This window comes from Urocampus carinirostris, chromosome 8 (assembly GCF_059441175.1).
Source record: "Urocampus carinirostris isolate Australia breed hairy pipefish chromosome 8, RoL_Ucar_1.0, whole genome shotgun sequence".
NCBI lineage: Eukaryota > Metazoa > Chordata > Actinopteri > Syngnathiformes > Syngnathidae > Urocampus > Urocampus carinirostris.
The window spans coordinates 21826079-21846066 of NC_142356.1; the positions used below are offsets into that span (position 1 = coordinate 21826079).

Below are 19988 nucleotides of genomic sequence, written 5' to 3' on the forward strand. Positions count from 1 at the left end.
TGTAACATACTAGGGCTGCAATCATTAGTCTACGATGTCGAGAAAAAAACAATTATAGTAATAGTCGAAAATGAGCTTCATGGTTGACTATTGTTGCCAGACTTGTTTTTCCAACAGACGGAGGCATCTCTACATGGTTATGCTCATGCGCAATAGCCAATAGTGTCAAGCAGTAACATAAACATTTTCAGAACCCGAAAAGACGGTGGAGCCAGCGCGTAACGTTTTCACACAAGCTTCATTTTACAAGAATAGGGCAGGCATGCGCGTGAAAGCAAACGGCAGTGATTTGGCGATCGCTGAGCGGAAAAAGTGAGACAGAGAAGTCAGGCGCGGGAAAACAAGAAGCCAGAGGCAGACAAGATCGAAACCGGACTGGACAAACGGGATCGATGCCGGATACTGGTTACACGAGCAATATACCAAACAGGACGGGACAGACGGGGTCGATACCAGATACACGAGCAAGATACCGGACATGACGGGACAGACGGGTTCTATACCGGATACTGGATGCTGGAGCAAGATACCGGACAGTACGGGACAGATGGGATCAATACCGGGTACTGGATACACAAGCAGGATACCGGACCGAGTCAAAATACACGTCTTGCAAGTGCGGGGGTTCATTGACGGACTGACAAGGAGTGAATGAGAGAACTGAGTTTAAATGGGAGGGAAGCCAATCAAGCTACGAGCAGCAGCTGGCGCCAAACGAGCGGGCCCAAGTGAGGGCAATGGGCATCCGTGCCAACCATACAGAAATGATGGCGACAACATAAACTACGTGTACCAAAACTTCAAAATTTGGGAGCATTTTGACCTTTTTAGGGTTAATAAAAATACCACTTGCAATGTTTTCAAAGCAGATATTGTGTATCATAGCAGTGGATTGGTAACACACGGACATTTAAAGAGCACGTCAGACAGTTTAAACAGAGTCTGACTTGCCTTGGTGTGATTAAGGTAACTGTCAAGCCAATACGGTTTTGATGACATTATTGTACATTTTCTATTAATAATTTAATCAAATGCACATAGTCCAAAGTCCAAATATCAGTTGTTGAAACTTTTTAAACAACAAATGTCAGTTGCACACGCTCTAATTTGAAAAGAGAATGAAATGAGTCGGTTAGTCCGCCCCCCCCAAAAAACAAGCAAAAAAGAATCAATGCTAACCTATGCGAGGTATGGAATTGAGGTAAGAATAATTGAGACTGATGACAAGGGGAGATGATGAAGTGTGGACCAACATTCAAAATGGATGACAAAAATACACAGGAGGAGACTGACTATTGGATTTTGCTGTCAGCTAAGATGATATTACTCATCACTGTAAGCATGTTTCATTGCATCGTCTGGGGATTATTGATGATTCCTTGTCAAAACGTCAAGACCAGTAAAAAAAAAAAACATGCATGAAATATTTAATAATGTTTGGACGTATGAAAACAATATTATAACTAAAAGACGTCTCATATTGAAGGACCATTACCAGCTTCTACTGAAGGAAACAAATAACCCTACACTCTGATACAAATATACTGTCCAGTTTCAAATCATGTATTTTTTGATTACAAATCTTTTATTGCTGAGCTATAGGATAAAAGCCATGTTTTGATTAAATTATGACCGGATGCTACTGGAGTTGTTCCCCGGTATGTTATATTTCCTTTTATTTAATAGAAGCCCACCGGCAATTTCATCTGTGCGGTTATGATTTCATTGAGATTGTCTGCCATTGCTGAAAGCTATTTGGCGGTAGTATTTGGGCTTTTTATGCAAAACACCCACCAGGGTCAAATATGTTGCGGTTATAACTTTGAACCAATCACATTTACCCCAGCAGCAGTGCACATCGCAAGCCATCCATGCTGGCCTCAACATGGTCAAAAGCACTCACTTGCATGTAAATATCATGCATAAAGCTTCATATCCAACAGGTTTGTTTTCATCTTTTTGTAAACGTCTTGCTGTTCTGGGGTACTGGATGAACGCAAATATCTGAAAGATAAATAAACTGTAGATATTAGAACAAATCATATTCAAAATGAGGATAATTATCCCTCTCCGACCAGACGATGACAATGTGACTTTGTCATCTTTTTTTGAAAGAAAAATCGCCCATTTGTCTATGCATTGCCAGTACTGCAATACTGCAAACGAGGATACTAACGTGTTTACATTTAGTGCAGACTGAGGTAAGTGAGAGGGAGGAGTGTTTGCACCCTGTGTATTCCACCGCCCATTCGCTCCGCTCATCCAATCAAATTGCTGTAGATGCTCAAGGTGCTAGTGTCTCAACAATGAACATAGATTGTTTAATGAGCCTTCATATAAATGATTATTTAGCGATATACCGCAAAATGGAATCTGTTGCTGTGACACCTTGACTGTAAACTGTAGTTAAAATGGTGTCCTATAAATACCGGTCTGAACCCAAACTAATTGACCAGGCTTCGCACTTGCGGAAATCGCTATGAATGTGTTAGTTATTTGTGCAGGTTAAATTTTATTTCAGAGCCATATGTATGTCATGTAAAGAGCCATATATGGCTCTCGAGCCATACATTCCCGACCACTGATCCAAACACTTCTACAATCGATGGAATAATCACACAAAATCTCAAATTTAAACAGTTGGCCATATGGGATGAGTCCACCAGACACAATTTGATTTTGTCAGGGGTCTACATTCATTTAGTTCAATGTTCAAATAAAAGAGTAAGGCATCAATTGTTTGTAAATAACTGTTTTTTTTTAAAGCATCGTTACTCGACGAGTGGAGCGCAGAAAGAGAAAACCTCAATTAGTCAATGCAACTACTGACGTGCACCATAAAGCCAAGCAAAAAATAGTGTGGTGTTTGCCGCTGAAATGAACTCTAAAGAAAACCCAGAGTGCACCCTTATCAGGTGAGTTGAGGACAGAGCAAGGACCTGACCTAGTGTATTGCGACTTCCGGGTATGGCCTTGGCGCACCAAGACGCTTGGTCGATGATGGTGAGCCTTTTGCCGGCCAAAACGAGTCCTAGAGAGCCTTAATTAAACCCTAACCCCTCCTCCACTCATTTGTCCCTAGCTTGTATCTGTGTTGTTTATTGATCAGTGAACTTTTGTTGTCGGCAACATAGCCTGGAACATTCTTCTAACAACTAGATCTGTAAATTTCTGAGGTCAATCACAAAAACAAGAACTTATTTACTTTTGCATGGAGGTGCCCCCTCATATATTTATGATTTAATTTCCCCCCATGTTCCTGCTTAGAGCCTTACCTCGCAATTCGCTGGTTTACGCGTGATACCAAAAGCCGCGAAGAGATCTGCAGGATTAAGAGTGTTCTCCCCTCGGATACCGGTGCTGTACAATGGTCTGCCTTTGGAGATTCGATCTGCAACCTCTGTGGAAGTGTTTAAATATAGGCTTAAAACACAGTTATATTCAAAAGCTTATGAGTGACTTCATACTCTTGTCCTTTTGTCCTTGAGGGAAAAGGATGAGCCTGGTTATTACACAGTGCCATCGTATCAGTACTTGGACCTGAAGTATGACATCATCTAGAACAGGGGTATCAAATGTAGTGCCGCCGGGCCCCAGGGTGCCTCCAAAGATAGCCGAGATTCCCACAGACTGGTTCTGAGAATAGCTCACCTGGTCTCGGTCATTGTGATTTTCTAGTGGAAGGGGGATACCACATGTGCACATGTGTGGTCCCTTCTCAAGGTTTCTTCATTTTCCTGTTGAGGTTTTTTGAGTTTTTCCTTGCCCTCATGTTGGTTCCAGAGCAGGGGATGGTGTAATAATAGTCTGAAAAATAGTCTGTGTAATATAGTCTGTGTAATATAGTCTGTGTAATAACCTGTGAAGCCCTTTGAGACTCTTTGTGATTAAGGGCTATACAAATAAAAATGACTTGACTTGACTTGACTAGTACTTTTTTTTTAGCTGACATGATAGGAACCATCAATTCCCCTCGTTCATCATGGAGATTCTTTGAAATGGTCATCCAAGAAGATCACCATGCAACTCATGCAAACATTTTCAGCTTCAACCACTTCTTGCAAACTGGCTCAAAGTCAAGAATGTAAAGCGATGAAGGACAGCACCTGTGTCTGATCCGACCATTATCATTCTCAGACAGCATTCATTCCTTTATCAGCCTCCGTACTTTTCCTTGTTTGTTCGGATGACCTCCCCCTCCACCTGAGCACTTTACTACCGTCTGCTCTGCTGGGCTGTAACGGCGATACCCCTTGGCGCTGCGCTCACGATCTCCTCCTTCAATAATGAATGAGTGGATACAATTCGTCAATCACTTCAGAAGCAGGCAGGCAACAATGTCCAAGGTCAGACCTATGGCAGCTGTCAGAGAGGCGATATGATTGGTGCCTGGATACATGCACAGACACAAGAGATGGAGTGGGTGCCGGATGGATGTTGTACTTCTACCCCAAAAAAAGTTGGAAAAAAATAGAAACAAACAAGCTGGCTTAAATGATCCTCCAAAGAGGTAAGACAAGTCAAGGATAATTAAACAATGGCACAATTACAGAGAAGAAAACAGTGTGATTGAAAGAGATGCAAGGTCGTTAAATAAAGTAGCTCAGGCTTATGTTTGTCTGATGGACATCAAGTTAGGATTTTCTGTTTCTTCCCATGTCTAGGCTTTTGCTCAACATACCTTATTTTCTTTACTATAAGACCCGCCAGAGCATCCCCCAAACAAAAACTTTTTCATAAAAAAGGCAATCTGGGCTATGAGCTGTATTTAAATGTGACTACAGTAAGAGCTACTGTTTGTATTTGTTTACAATCATTGGACGATTGGTACATTCACGGTATATGTTAACGCAATGGTTAGTGTCACTGACCAAGGTCGTAAAAAATGCGACTGGAATTGAACCCAACTAGTGGCAGTGAGGGAGCCTACACTTTAACACTAGACCACCAGTGGTACGGACTGCATACGAAAAAGCACATTACTACACTCATTATTACACTATCTTACTCTGCCAGAAACAATTATTTGCACAGTACATTTTGTGCTGCATTCTGATAGATTAAATAGTCTTTCCACATCTTCACCTGTGCGGTTTAATATATATAGTGAAGAAAATAAGTATTTGAACACCCTGCTATTTTGTTATTTTACCCACTTTGAATTTTTCATCATAGGTGCATGTCCACTGTGAGAAATAAACGAAAAAGAAAAATCCAGAAATCAAATTGCATGATTTATTAACAATGTCTTTGTTTGATATAGCTGCGAATGAGTATTCAAACACCCGAGAAAATTAAAGGTTAATATTTGGTACAGTAACCTTTGTTTGCTCTTACAGAGGTTTCCCGTAGTCTTTCACCAGGTTTGCACACACTGCAGGAGGGATTTTGGCCCACTCCTCCATACAGATCTTCTCTAGATTAGTCAGGTTTCCGGGCTGTTGCCGAGAGACACGGAGTTTAAGATCCCTCCAAAGATTTTCAACTGGGTACAGGTCTAGAGACTGGCTGGGCAATGCTAGAACCGTTATATGCTTCTTACGGAGCCAATCCTTGGTTTTCTTGGCTGTGTGCTTCGGGTCATTGTCGTGTTGGAAGACCCAGCCACGACCCATCTTCAATGCTTTGACTGAGGGAAGGTGGTTATTCCCCAAAATCTCACAATACACGGCCCCAGTCATCCTCTCTTTAATGCTATGCACTCGTCCAGTCCCATGTGCAGAAACACAACCCCAAAACATAATGCTACCACCTTTAGAGTAGGGATGGCGTTCTTCGGATTGTACACTTCATTCTTCTTCCTCCAAATACGCTTAGTGGAATTATGACCAAAAAGTTCTATTTTAGTCTTGTATCACCACAAAACTTTCTCCCATGTCTCTGTATCATCCAAAAGGTCATATGCTAACTTAAGACGGGCCTTCAAATGTGCTGGTTTAACCAGGGGAACCTTTCGTGTCATGCATGATTTCAAATCATGACGTCTTAGTGTATTACCTACAGTAACCTTGGAAACAGTGGTCCCATATCCTTTTAGGTCATTGACCAACTCCTATTGTGTAGTTCCGGGCTGATTCCTCATCTTTCTTAGAATCACTGAGACCCCACGAGGTTACATCTTGCATGGGGCTCCACTCCAATTGAGATTGACTGCCATGCTTAGCTTCTTCCATTTTCCAATGATTGCTCCAACAGTGGACCTTTTTTCACCAATTGCTTAGTAATTGCTCAGTAGCCCTTTCCAGCCTTGTGGAGTTGTACAATTTTGTCTATAGTATCTTCGGACCTCTCTTTGTTCTTAGCCATGTAACAAGTTTCTTACTGATTGTATGGGGTGGATAGGTGTCTTTATGCAGCTAACGACCTCAAACAGGTGCATCTGATTCAGGATGATACATGGAGTGCAGCTGGACTCCTAAAGGGTGGACAACAGGTCTTTCGGGGTGCAGAATGCAATTGTTTTTGGCTCTGAGTGTTGAAATAGTGTGGTGCTCTAATGCCTTTTCATATGTCATCCTTACCACTGGTGGTCTTATGGAAATATGTTGGCGCTCTCACTGTCAGTACGTGGGTTCAATTCCTGCTGCTTTAAACTTTTTACGAATTACGTCAGCGATGTTTATTGATTGTTTGATAATTGCAATATAATTGCTCAAAAATGGTAGTACACCGTAAAACCTTATAACCAACCTATAATTACTGTATGCATTTCCAATCTTATCCATCTTATTCTGCGGTATATAAGGCACACCTGGTTACAAGGCCCCCTTTCAAATTTTGGCCAAATTGGGGATTTTAGGCGAGCCTTGCAGTCCGGAAAATATTATAATTGTTGCTCTTGAATCATGTTCAACTCTGAGACACTTCTTACTGTCATTCGTCTCTGAGGAAAGTAGTATCTGGAATCGCCCTGATCTGGGTCGAGTGTGTGTGGAACCCGGGGCAGTCGTGTAAAGGTTGAATGCTAATGGTGACCGACAAGGACACACCCCCAGGAGCGTGCTGCTATTGACCCCATCCATCCATCCATTCATCCATTCATCCATCCAAGACACACATAAACACACTCATTCTTTTGTTCTCAAGTGAGCATGTTTTAATGAGGACATGTAAAGAGTTTGAGGACAGTGGGTGTTGGGGAAGATCAAATGAGTTGGTAAAAACAGAGATTTACTTATTGAATTGTGTGTGTGTGTAGTTCACTCCTACGTGTGCAACACTTACCACAGGCACTTGTATGCACAACTTTTCCTTTGTGGAGTCTGGTCGCAACAGGAGCTATTTATTTCACTCCCTTGAAAAGAACAGACAAGATGACAATGTGTTGGAGACATTTACTTCTTTTCACTTTTGCAATAATAATTTTATGTAGATAAATCATGACAGTGGTATAAAGGTAAGATCTAGCCTGACCCAACTCGGCCCGTGGGTATAAACACTCGCACCAACCCGAAGCCAGACAGATTAACATGACTTGAGCGACCCAGCCTGACAAAAACGGAAGTTTCACATTTTATTTGTGGAAAGTAAAGGTGGTAATGGCCATCTCCGACAACAAAAAGTCCGGCACCGAGGTGCACAGCATTCACGCTACCCCGACTATCTCGCAAGAGTGATTTTTGCTGTCCATGACAACAAACAGCCTGGCGTATAGGTGCGTACTTCGGCCCAATATCTTAGCTGTACAAGTGGTACCTCTATATTTAAGCACCTTCAGACCTACGAATTTTGATATACAAGATATTTCTTCAAACAAAAATCTCGCTCGACATTGGAAGGAAAAGCCGACTTATGTGTATTCCCAGAAGCTACCAATCACCGTTAGCATCAGCGTGGCCAGTTTGCACTTGCACTTCCTGAAGAACTACACTGGAAATAAACGCAAACATGCTGTAAAATGTTTGTTCTTTTAAGGGTGCAGTCAATTAGTTGTAAGTGTTACAGTGAGTGCTTCCATATCGTCAGTCTCGTCTTCCATCATTCCTCCCTGATGCTTTTTATAAAATATTTGATAATGGAAAATTATACGTTTTTTGTAGGAGGACACATAGGACATGGACATTCTTAACATTTTACAATGGATATAGATATATACACTACACGTTTGCATCATGTGTTGCCTTCTTTACATAAAGCCTTTCATTTTTTGTGGCTACAAACATGTTTTTTTATTTTGGGTCAAAATGTCTTCTTCAGCGTTTTGGGTTGCCAGCTCCTGCCCTGGCTGAAGCCATGCCGCCCTAGCATGTGTAAATGGACAATGCATGTTTTCTAGAAGTATCTACACAATTTGTGTCTGCATTTTCTGCAATAAAATGCCCCCAAATGTCGGTTCATGCCTGATGTTTGCCAATCAGACGATCAGAGCCGACAGTATCATGTAGCATTTGTGTGTCCTCTAGCAGATGTGCCCTGCAAGGTGGTCCACCTCTTTGGAAATGTCACTGATCACAGTCTCTTCCATCCGATTGCCTTGCTTTTTCCCCGGCTGTCTCTCGCTCTCTCCTAAACACACAAAAGCACCATGAGTGGTATTATTAAATGCCAAACAATAAGCCGACATTTTCAAAAGACTTATATTAATTTAGTTTAATAATGCTGTAGGCATATTCCTTACTATCAATAATAACATACTGGCATTGCTAAATGCCTCAAGCTCTTGTATTTTTCCCTTATATCCTTTTCCTCATCTCTATATAGAGTAGTGCAAATATTTTTCCCCTAAGCTGCAAGATTTTGTATCTGTTATGTTTTTCGATTTGCAGTACAGTAAGAATCGTCAATTAGGACCTTGGCAATCAACTATTGAACCAATCCCTCCACTAAAACAAATAACCACGAAACAAATATTTAAAAAACATTAAAATAATCATTATTTAAGAATGTCCCACTGTCCATATGGGGTAAAATTTTACCAAAATATGAATTCTTCGAAATACAAACTATCCCTGTGAGTGACAAATGATATTGTAGGGAACAACTATCCCCACAAAAAGTGCGTGTATTACACATTCTGTAGTATCATCGATATGACTCGAACTTAAACCACCAAATAAGGACTGTGACCACAGGGGACATGTTATTGAAGCTTTAATTTGTTCCCCCTGATGGTAACAACTGCAACAATACAATACAATGTTATGCATTGAGACCATGTGCAAATATATTTGTGATCTACTTATTATGATTACAAGACATAGTTATTTATACTTCAAAGAAACACTTCTTTGAAGTATAAATAATCTTCCGGCATTTCCTTGTTTTCCTTTAACATGAATGGATATGGATTGGACATACAACCGTCATGTCAGAACCAGAAGTGATGCTGGAAACCCGGCAATAATATAAATTTGCTAATAAATACACAACATATTTATGGAGGACAATTCTTCATTGATTTATACCTGTGTTTAACCTTGTGCTATATTTTAAAAACAGTCAATTATTTAAGAAAAATATTTGCGTTATGATCATCGTCTTTTGAAATCACTAACAGTAATAGAAGATTAGGTATTATTTTTCCTTTATGTTTTAAACTTTACTGCCAACTAGTGGCCAAGACAGGAAATCAAAATAGAGGACCACGTGATAATAAATTGCAGAAATATATTATTGCAATTACGTATATACATTTTTTTCTTGTTTTCAAAAACTCTCTTTGTGAAATGACTGTCACGGTCGCCTTGGTGACCAGTCTGCCCCGCCCTCTGGGCAACAGCTGAAAGCAGTTCCACTAATTGTGGGTCTGTATTTAAGGCTGCATTGTGGGCTCTGCCGTGGCGGGTTCATTACTCATTATCCACAATCCCGGTCTGTTATGCTTATCCTGTTCTAGTCTGTTATGCCTTGTCATGTTTTAGTCTGTTATGCCATGTCCTGTTGAGTTCGTGCCGGAGGAACTCTGTATTGTTCTGTTTTGCCCCGGAGTATTGGGCGACTTTTATTTTATTAAATAAAACTTATGGATCGTCAACGCATTTGAGTTCTCCCTTCATGCCTCCTGCCTCCGTTCTGGTCCGATCCCCTTCCACGCCACCACGCTCTCGTGACAATGACAATGCACAAAGTGAGAAAAAATGTTGAAAATTGATCATTTAGATGGCAAATTATTTGTTTTTTGTTTTGTTGTGTTTGTTTTTGTTTTTTCGCAGTTACTGTACAAAACCCCAACTGACCTGATTGCGCAACATGACTGGTGAAACAGAAACAATGATGAAATGTGAATAGAAAGAAACCAGGGAACTGAATACCAGCAGACTAACAAGGAGACAAGTAACGCCTGCACAATGGTTGGAGGCATATTTTAGGTCGACACAAGGGACTGGGCTGATGAACAGGTGAAAATGGATCAGCAAACACAAATAAAAAAACATGGGAAAAGAAAACAGATGCACAATAAAATGGAATTTGAAAAGGTTTCGTATGGAAGTGTCATTGGTTCAATAACTTTGATGACATTTACTTCAGATCTTAAGACACCAATGTATCCGCTTTATTCAGGATTGGGCTTCAAGTAACAACTATGTCAATAGTCTTCTAGTCACCAACTTCACGGTTCATGGTTCATGAATCCCCTAATCACCAGCGTGGTTAAGGCACCACTTTCTGGGGTGTGTCTTGGGCAAATTCAGCCTGACGCCCATCCCTCTCTATGTCATGATTACTGATGTAACTCAGCTGTGCCCGCTCTTTTGGCGCCAACTGCCGTGGGTTCTGATTGGCTCCCTGTCAGTATATGAACCCAGTCCTGTCTGTCGCCTGTTGTCAGTCCGTCTGCTAACCTCAGTGAATTATAGGCAAACCTTTTTTGACCCTGACTCCCACCTGTCCCGTTTTTGCTCCCGTCTGTCCCCGGCTTTGACCCGTTTTGATCCTGACCACATATGCTCTCTGTCCCGGCTTTCGTCCTTTTTTCGTCCCTGACTACGTTTTCTCTCCTATTCTGGCGTACGACTCGCTTCCGGCCCCGACCACGCCCTGCTCTCTCAGTCCCGGCTATCGGCCTGTTTTTCCCGTCCCCGACACCGCCATTGCTCGCTACGAAAGTTCCACTTCTGCGTTCGGAGCACCACCCGAGTACAAGAGCGACTTGTTTCCCGTGTCCAGTGAACACCGGATCATGGACGCAGCCCTTTCTCTTTCCTGTAATAAAACTTGTGAGAAACGTAACGCAATTGGGTCCTGTTTCCGTTCTGGTCCTGCCATTCCAGGCTAATGAAATTCATTGTTGACTATAAATTAACAATTTTTTCGAGGACGTCGTCGAGAGGTAAAGTTTTAGGCCAAAGCCTAAAACCGGCCCGAAAATAAAAATCTTTACGTTCGTGTTAGGGCCAGGGTGGACATCCCTCCTATTGACTTTATTTTTGAAGTATTCTTCTATCATTTGTTCTGTGTTTGTTATTATTTGTGGAAGCTCATGCATGCTCGTTCGGCATGTGTGCTCGTCGGCACGTGCACTTGTCCAGACTTGTGTTCGGTGGCACTGTTGGACACTAAGCATTGGGCGCCCAAATCACACTTCCTTCCTCCTCCTGAGTCCTCACATATACATGCTGAAACTATGGGTTGATTCGTTGAGCTTGGATTGGACTGGATTGAGAATCTTAGTCCGCAAAATGAGCAGGAAAAAGGCTTCTCACCAGTATGGATTCTTTTGTGATTTTTTAAGTGTTCTTTCTGGATGAATTTTTTTATTGCAAAATAAGCATGTTGACTTTGGGGTGAATTTTGTCTGCCAGCTCTTACCTCTAATGGTGACTGATTGTTGCAGCCCTAATTCGGAGTAGCCAAAAACCGTGACCTTCCCACCATCGACGATAGTAAACCGGCATGCATTTTTGTGTGCATTTGTTGGTATCTCGGTCTGTTCTGTCATCTGTCGATCTATGAGTCGCGATCAGTCAGTCACCTGTCCTCTCCGATTTGATAGCTATCAGTCAAAGCTCACTGAGAGCGTGATAGGACCTGGCGCTGTTGGATCTCTCGGGGTGCTAAAGAAAAGATGCATAATCTCCACTCTAGGAGTTTAAAACAGCCGCTGCTGCTATTGTTAGTCATTTAATTATATGAACAGCAATAAAAAGGCTGACAATATCTACAGCCTCATTTTTGGGAATTGTGGGAAAAGATTAGAGGATGTTTTTTTTTTATGCAAGCCTTAAGCCAAGGAAACATTTTTCCCGGCGTGTGCTGGTTTCTCTGTTCGCTTCCCATCCAGGAACAGAGCCTCTCATCCTTGAGCCCAAGGTGTCCTTTATGAGTCAGCAGGGCGCCACGGGTGCTCCAGTCATGAGGCCATGTTAACGTAATTAGGAGCTCAGGCAGGAGGTCTTTCCTCATCAAGTGTCTCATGTAACACATTTAATTAGTGTGGGTCAAAAAATTTAATCCTAAGGGAATTCCAATACTAGAGAGCACCAATTACATTTGTTGATTGTTCTTTACATACACTAAGTGCATGGCTTTTGATTAGGTGTACCTGATTGAAACTAAGGCCTGACTACTGTCTGAAACCCACACGGGGTGGTGCGGAAGCATAGTGCAGTAACACTGGTTAGTACAGCAAACAGATTATCTATTCAAGCAGGGCTCCCTACACAAGAAGTCAAGTAGCAAGGATGCAGGCGAGGGGTCGGGGGTTTTAGTGATGCCAAATAGCGAGAGTGACAATCCAAGTGTTTCGATAGGCAGCACTTGTGATCTGGAAATGCAGGGTTCTGTAAACTGGAATGACAGAAGGCTAGGACAAGAATGCTTGGAACAAGACATGAAGGCAACAAACTAGCACTGGGCCAAAAGTACAGAGTGTTCAAATACATTAGAGATCAAAATTAGAGAACAACTTGTAAAAGAAATATACATATGTACTAATTTTGAAATAGTGCCATCTTCACTGCTCTACAATTTAAGGACATTTTGTTGTGTATATACAATGCTACTACTGTACAACACTTTTTTCATAAAATGGGTAGGGCAGTTCAACCAAAACCTGTACTTAACCAAAATTGTTCTAAACAAAATTACACTTTCAGGTGCTTCCCACTCAATGGTGCTAATCTTGCACATGGTGCTAATTTCCTTGATTATTTATGAACCTCCATTTAAATGGCATTCTAACTGCCAGTTTCTCTGACTTTGCAAGATGTCCAAAATTTCATTTAACCGTGTAACAGTAAAAGTGTTTTATTTCAAATGTATTTAATTTTTAAAACAAAATATTTTTCTCTGATTTTGATCCCCAGTGTAGTGAAGAGGGAGTGTTATTGGAGGGTTATCAGGACAAGTGCTACCAAGTGTGGGGTGGAAAGTAAAGCTGGGAAACTTGTGATCAAATAAGGCAATGGCAAGCGAGAGCAGGGGGAGAAAAAGAGAGAGAGAGAGAGAGAGAGAGAAAGAGAGAGAGAGATACTTTAATAAAAAAAATCCTAGAATTACTGTATGCAAGCTTTGATGGCACATTTTAATTGTTTTTGTTCGAGAAGAAAATAACTCTTATGATAAGGAAAATGAAAGACCGTCTACTAAAGCGTCTACTGTTTTGGCCCTTTAGCCTATCGTTCGGGGGAAAATCGAGTCGGTGGCTGTTGCGTAAGTTGCGAGACCTTGCGATTTAATATTGAGCCATATATAAGGCGCACTGTATTATAAGGCGCAAGGTCAGCTTTTGAAAAAAATGAAGACCTTTAGTTGCGCCTTATAGTGCGGAAATTACGGTATATTAAATGATATAAGAATTGATTGGCAAAATCCAAAAGGTTGTGCTTTTAAATTCACCTACCATATTTATTCGTGTATGATGGAATTTTTTTTTTTTCAACCCAAAAAAGAACTTTGGTTGTGCATTATACACAAAGTTTCATATATTACAGCAAAACGGTAATTGTAACAGGAATCAAACCCAGGCTGCAGTAGAGGGGGGGAGGGTTTTTTTAAGGGTTATTGTTCTGTCTTCTTTATTCATTATCCATTATCCGTTATCGGTCAGTTCATAATACGCTGCAAAGCCTAGGAGCCGGGACTCTTACTCTCAGCCAAAAGGCCAAGCTAAGGTCCTAGCCTTAAAGCCTTGCTGCGATCATTGCGAATGCACCGTTCCCGGAGGTACTGCAATACCGGGCCGATGCGTGGAGTGGACAGAGCAAGCTCTTATTCCATCTCCGAATTGCAAAAATCACCTAAATCGAACAAATCGTGAACCCTCGTTTCGTAAACAGCATTTCCGTACTCTAACATCTGGACCACCAGTGGTATAGATGACATATGAAAAGACATTAGGTTATATCTCATTATCACATTATCTATACTCACGGTACCAGAGACAAATGCTACGTTTTATGTGCATTTCACTTGTTACAATGACGATACATTTGTCACTAACAATGCTTAGAATAGAAAGTAAGAATAAAATATAATTTATTGTCATTTTAACATGTTAAACGCACAACAAAATTAACATTTTTCTGTGGTACTGTGTCCAAAAAAGTGATCGTGAGATCAAATCTACTGCCTTTTTGTGTGTCACCTATACCAGTGTTTCTCAACAGGTGGGTCAGGACCCAAAAGTGGGTCACTGACCCATTTTTAGTGGGGTTCAGGCCTTTGCCTTGGCAAAATAATGTTAGGAATAGAAAAAAAAACTCTGTATCTGTGGATCTGGCGACCTCTCAGATATTAGAAGACTTGAACTGAGCCGCTAGGTTGCTGAGACTTGTTTTTGTTTGGCGTTTTACTATTTAAAAGCACTCCTGCACACATGGTTACTTATTGTATTATAACTTTGAAGAATAAGATTTGAGATTACATGGATCACTAAACACAACTAATTGGGGGGAGGCGTTTCCCATTAATGATGTTTGCTAGCGTTCATATTTTTTTTAAATAACACCTCACGTTACAGCAGCACGAACCGCGTAAAAATCTTTTAGTGTTCATTTATGACCTCATCCATCATGATCAGCACCATCACCTTGGATTGTCTCATTAATTGCTTTCCCTCAGTTCCATCAGTTCGCCATTACCATGCAAAAAATTCTTAACTTATCCCTTCCCCAACCACTGTGGCACCCTAATTGCGTGTTGTAAATGCCTGTTAAAACAAGTGCAGGCAGATTTATGAGATCAAAATGGACTAGAACTCATTTGCTCCCAATAATCAAAAACTCTTCTGCAGTGAGGGGGAAAAATGCTTAGCCACGCAAATTGCTACCGCTTATTAAAAGTAAAATGACTTGTCATAAAAACGACTGATTTAGGTATTTTCTCTCCTTCATCCTTACGCGGCAAATGTGTGTGTGTGGGCGCTGCGATACCCCAAATCAGTATTCATCGGAGTCGACAGTCAATTCCGTTAGCCTAGTCTCACGACGGGTGTAGCTCTATGAAGATTAAGTGATTTTTCTAGGGTGACTGGCCCCGGTGGTGACCTCTCCCACTCAAATTCATTAACACCGCATGGTTCCCACAGCGGCTCAACCTGTTTTACTTTAGTGGGACGTGCAAATTTGGTGGAGTTCTAACACACTTTTAATACTTCAAAGTTGAGGTGTGAACCATTAGCGTTTGCTCGGTAATACATTTCATTTAAAACAACCAAACTTTGTATGAGTATTTGAATTCCTTAATAACGCTTGAATTTTAATGTTGTGTTCTCAAATATTTAAAAAATGCTTACATTTTGGGAAAAATGCCATTAATTGCTTAAAATTGTTGCCATGGTTCACAACAAGTCTGCCTAACAATGACGCTAACACTGTCCTTTAGCAGCTTGGTTATGCGATTGCATTTCCTCTTCCCTTGTGAGTAACAGCAGCCACCATTACTTTGTATGGCTTTGTCCTATTAAGCGTCATCGCAACCTACGCATTGTGCCCAAGAGAACAGGTGCATGCTACACCTTAACAGGCCACTGTGAAATATCTATTATGTATCAATTATGGACATTTGATATGGGCCATGCAAATAATTAAGGTAGCATTTCTAAGTGGTAAGTTCTAATGGGAAGATTTTTCTGCAACTAAAAAAATAATCTGAATATTACCGTCATTTTAGCTAACACCGAAATGGGTAGAAATTTGTTTAGAATATATTTACACACATATTGTTCAAACCAACAAATATATTCGCAATTTCCTCAAACTCTAATTTCAATAAATGCACACGCAGAATTAAAAATCTCATGTATTAATCAAATATTTATTTGCAGATCTCCAAAATACATAAGTGATGTCTTATTTTTTCTTTTAATAGTACTGAAGAAATTGAAACATGTTATTTGCAAGTCTTTGAAAAGTGCTTGAATTTGGCCAAGAAAAAGGTGTACAAACCCTGAATGCGGACCCGAGATTTGAGATGATTACCATTTGGAATACTAAATTTCCAATATGTTTGCACTTACCGATATGTACTAATAAATTGTGTTAGGCTTTAACATGTGTTTATTGTTCTTGCTAAAGGAGCGATACATGGCGTTTGCGTCTTTAACATATTTTAATTGTTTAAAAGTTTCATCATTCGTTAATCCTTTTTCATTGTACTTTTACTCACCTGGGTAAAACATCATCACACTCGCTTTGCTCACAGTTGAAACTATAATTGAGAATATATTTATTTGATGTCTTTTGAAGTCAGATTCATCCATCCATCATCTGCACCGCTATCCTCAGTAGGGTCGCGGGGGTGCTGGAGCCAATTCCAGCCCTCTACGGGGACACCCTGGGCAGGGGACACACTGAACTGGTTGCCAGCCAGTCGCAGGGCATACAGAGACAGATAACTCACTCGCTCATTCAAACTCAAGTACAATTTAGACCGGCCAATCAACCTGTCATGCATGTTTCTGGAATGTCGATGAAAACCCATGCAAGCACGAGAGAACATGCAAACTCCGCACAGGAAGGCTAGTAGCTGGACATGAACCCATGACCTCAGTACTGTGCTGCGGACGCATTAACCACTCTCCCACCGTGGTGACCCAAGTCTGATTCAGTTTTAATGAATTATTTTAAATGTGACTCCACGTTTTACTTTGTACTGTAAAATTAATGTGATGATGAGATAAACTCTAATGCCTTTTCCCGTGTCATTTGTAACTCTAGTGGTATAGTGATTACGATATGGCACTCAAGTCCGGTTGCGATCATTTTTGAAACGTTTGTGACCTACAATGCTTAGTTTGAGCGGGGAAAAAATTGAGAACAAAAATGTTTACAGATTTTTCATGAAAAAATAGGGATGCAACTTGTATGCGAGTGCAGGTTATACAGAAATAATTAATGGTACATTTGTTTGTTTGGCATACAAATCATTACTTGATGGTTGAGGAACACAATCATTAATCTTTTCTTTGCAACCACATGCATTTACTGCACGTCAGCCTCCTAACGGCGCCTTTCAGTTTGTCAGTCCTCCTTTGCAAAAGCGAAATAAACAATCACTGCTCTGTTTGGCCTGGTCAAAGCGACACACTGCCAGGTAATAGTGACCGTTGCTTTCTGTAGCCGAGGTGCTTGAAGCATAATGGCGGAGAGTGGTTGGTTGACAACGGGTGACAAAGACAGCAAAACATCCCGTTCGCTGACCTTGCTCCTCTCAGAAGCTCGCTAGCGTTTGCCGTCTCCATCTCTCATCCCTAATGGACTTGCCTTTAAAGCACAAGGTAGGATTAAAGGGCCACGAGAAGTGGAGCCGGCTACCAAGAAAGTGCAGATAAGTGAAATGGCAGGGGCACTTAAAAAACATTCGCACGGTTCTATTTTTTACTGCGTGCAGCCGTGCCTGCCTTACTTAGTCGATTCATAGGGTATGATAAACCGTTACGGCTCCACACACATACACACACACTAGCATACATGCTGAGATGAATCATGTCGCTGTTCACTGGAATGGCCGAGGTAGCGCTGTTAGCCATTCAGTGAGGAATTTTCCAAATAAATTCTTACGGCGGTGTTAACACTTACTCACCGTTTCCTTCTTAGTGCTCGCTCACACTCACACACACATCGGCATGCACACACGGGCTCAGATATAAATCAAGTGGCGATGGAGCATTTCCCCCGCGTGCACAGCGAACGCAGCTATCAATCCAAAGTAGAGGGGGCAACTAAAGATGGAAAGAAGGGAAGAAAATGCGACCCTGAGATCTCCACAGGGAACGAGCAGAGTGGACGCCAATGAAATAGATACAGAATGAGAAAGCTGTTCCCAATAAGAAAGGAGAGTTGAGAGTGAAATACTTGTGACCTTAAAGTAGGGGTCATCAACCTTTTTGACGTTGAGAGCCACTTTTTGTTACTTATCGGCGCCAAGGGCTGACATTTTCATTTATATTTCTAAAATAATAACTTATATCTTATTACTATGTCATTCACGGTTAACGGATCCTTAACTACTTGTCAAGTCAAGTCAAGTCAAATTTATTTATATAGCCCTTAATCACAAAAAAATGTCTCAAAGGACTGCACAGGATTACAATGACACAATTAAATGATCTTAAACCAACATGTGGGCAAGGAACAACTCAAAACCTCAGCGTGAGGAAAATGAGAAACCTTGAGAAGGGACCTCACAAGTGGTAATCCCCCTTCCAGGATGACCAGGGTGAATTACATCGAGCATTACTGTACACAAACATAGTAAACACTAGGTAACATGTTGAAAATTTGTCCGGAAAGTGCATGACAGCAGCGACGCCCCCAGCCTGTAAACTAGTCCAGAAAGTCTATGACGGCAACGGCAGCTTCCCATCTCTGCCAGATGTTTGTGTTCATAATTTAGGGGTTGGTCATTTCTTTAGTTTCTTCGATGCTGATTTCCATGTCATATCGGGTTGATGCCTTGTCTGGGCCATGATCTGATCACTGAATTCTAGTTCTCCTCCTGCCGGTCCGGTAATATCATCAGCAAAACAGAGGTTAGTGACGATATCTCTCCCAATGCTGCATGTACCTTCATATTGGTCCAGGCTTTGATCATGATCTTCTCTAGGAAGATGTTAAATAAAGTTGGTGAGAGAATGCAGTCCTCTCTCACCGTCAGTTTGAAACCAGTCTCCAATGGTTCCTTTGATCAGTAACGCGCTGTTGACATTGGCATACAGCTGTTCAATGATATGAACTATTTTATGGCCCATGTTGTTTATTGTGTTTTTCTCAGGGTGGAATCATTAGAGGTTAGGTCAACCACTGAACATGTCATTTTTAAATCATATTTACTACAATATCGCAATGAACCATAACTGGTGAACTTGTCCACAGGAAACTCATGTGTTTTTGGGGGGCTACTCGGGCACCAGGTTGGAGAACCCTGCCTTAAAGGACTGATCTAAGATAATACTTTACTACACATAGATCACCATTAACCAGTGGTACTACTGGTAACCAAAGATTCTTTTGGGATGAGTGTGATTAAGTTTGAAAAAGAAGAACGTATCATCAAAAAGTTTTTCGGTATCAACAAATTTTGTCTTCTTCCCTTGTTGAATAATTGATGTCTTTAAACATCAAAGATTCTCCAAGTAGCTTGGTGCTTAAAAAAGTCTACAAGAAAAGTTCAGCACATAGTTTATTTCACTGTTGAGTTGAAAGCAGAAACTGGGCTACACAATCCAAGAAATTATGTCTAGCAAAATATAACAAGATAATACTGGAAATGAGGGAACTTTTCTTTATTCTTAACCGAGGATCTCGGACTCACGGCCCGGGGGCCACTCTGTGGTTTAGTAAATTACAGTATTAAATAACAGTACTGCAGCTTTTGTGATTGCTGCTGACAGGTTGTCGCTTTCTCTTTCTTGGTTTACGGGAAACTACCTGTCAACCTCAGCCTCAGCTCCCCTTTTTAATGTTTGCAACTCCTATATTAAGTGATTATCAACTTTACAAACAAAATGCGGCACTTATTTCTTAACAGGAGTTTTTATAAAATAAAAACGAGTTATTATTCTTCTTCTTATTTTTCACATACATTTTAAATGATCAAAACACGTATAA

At 40.9% G+C, this 19988-nt stretch overlaps 1 protein-coding gene and 1 pseudogene across 2 annotated transcripts in view; one reads left to right on the plus strand and one right to left on the minus strand.

The window, feature by feature from the left end:
• Positions 1–19988, plus strand: part of sdk1b (sidekick cell adhesion molecule 1b) — a 421825-nt gene that overhangs the window by 104407 nt on the left and 297430 nt on the right. The window lies entirely within an intron of this gene.
• Positions 14082–14262, minus strand: LOC148361241 (U2 spliceosomal RNA; annotated as a pseudogene).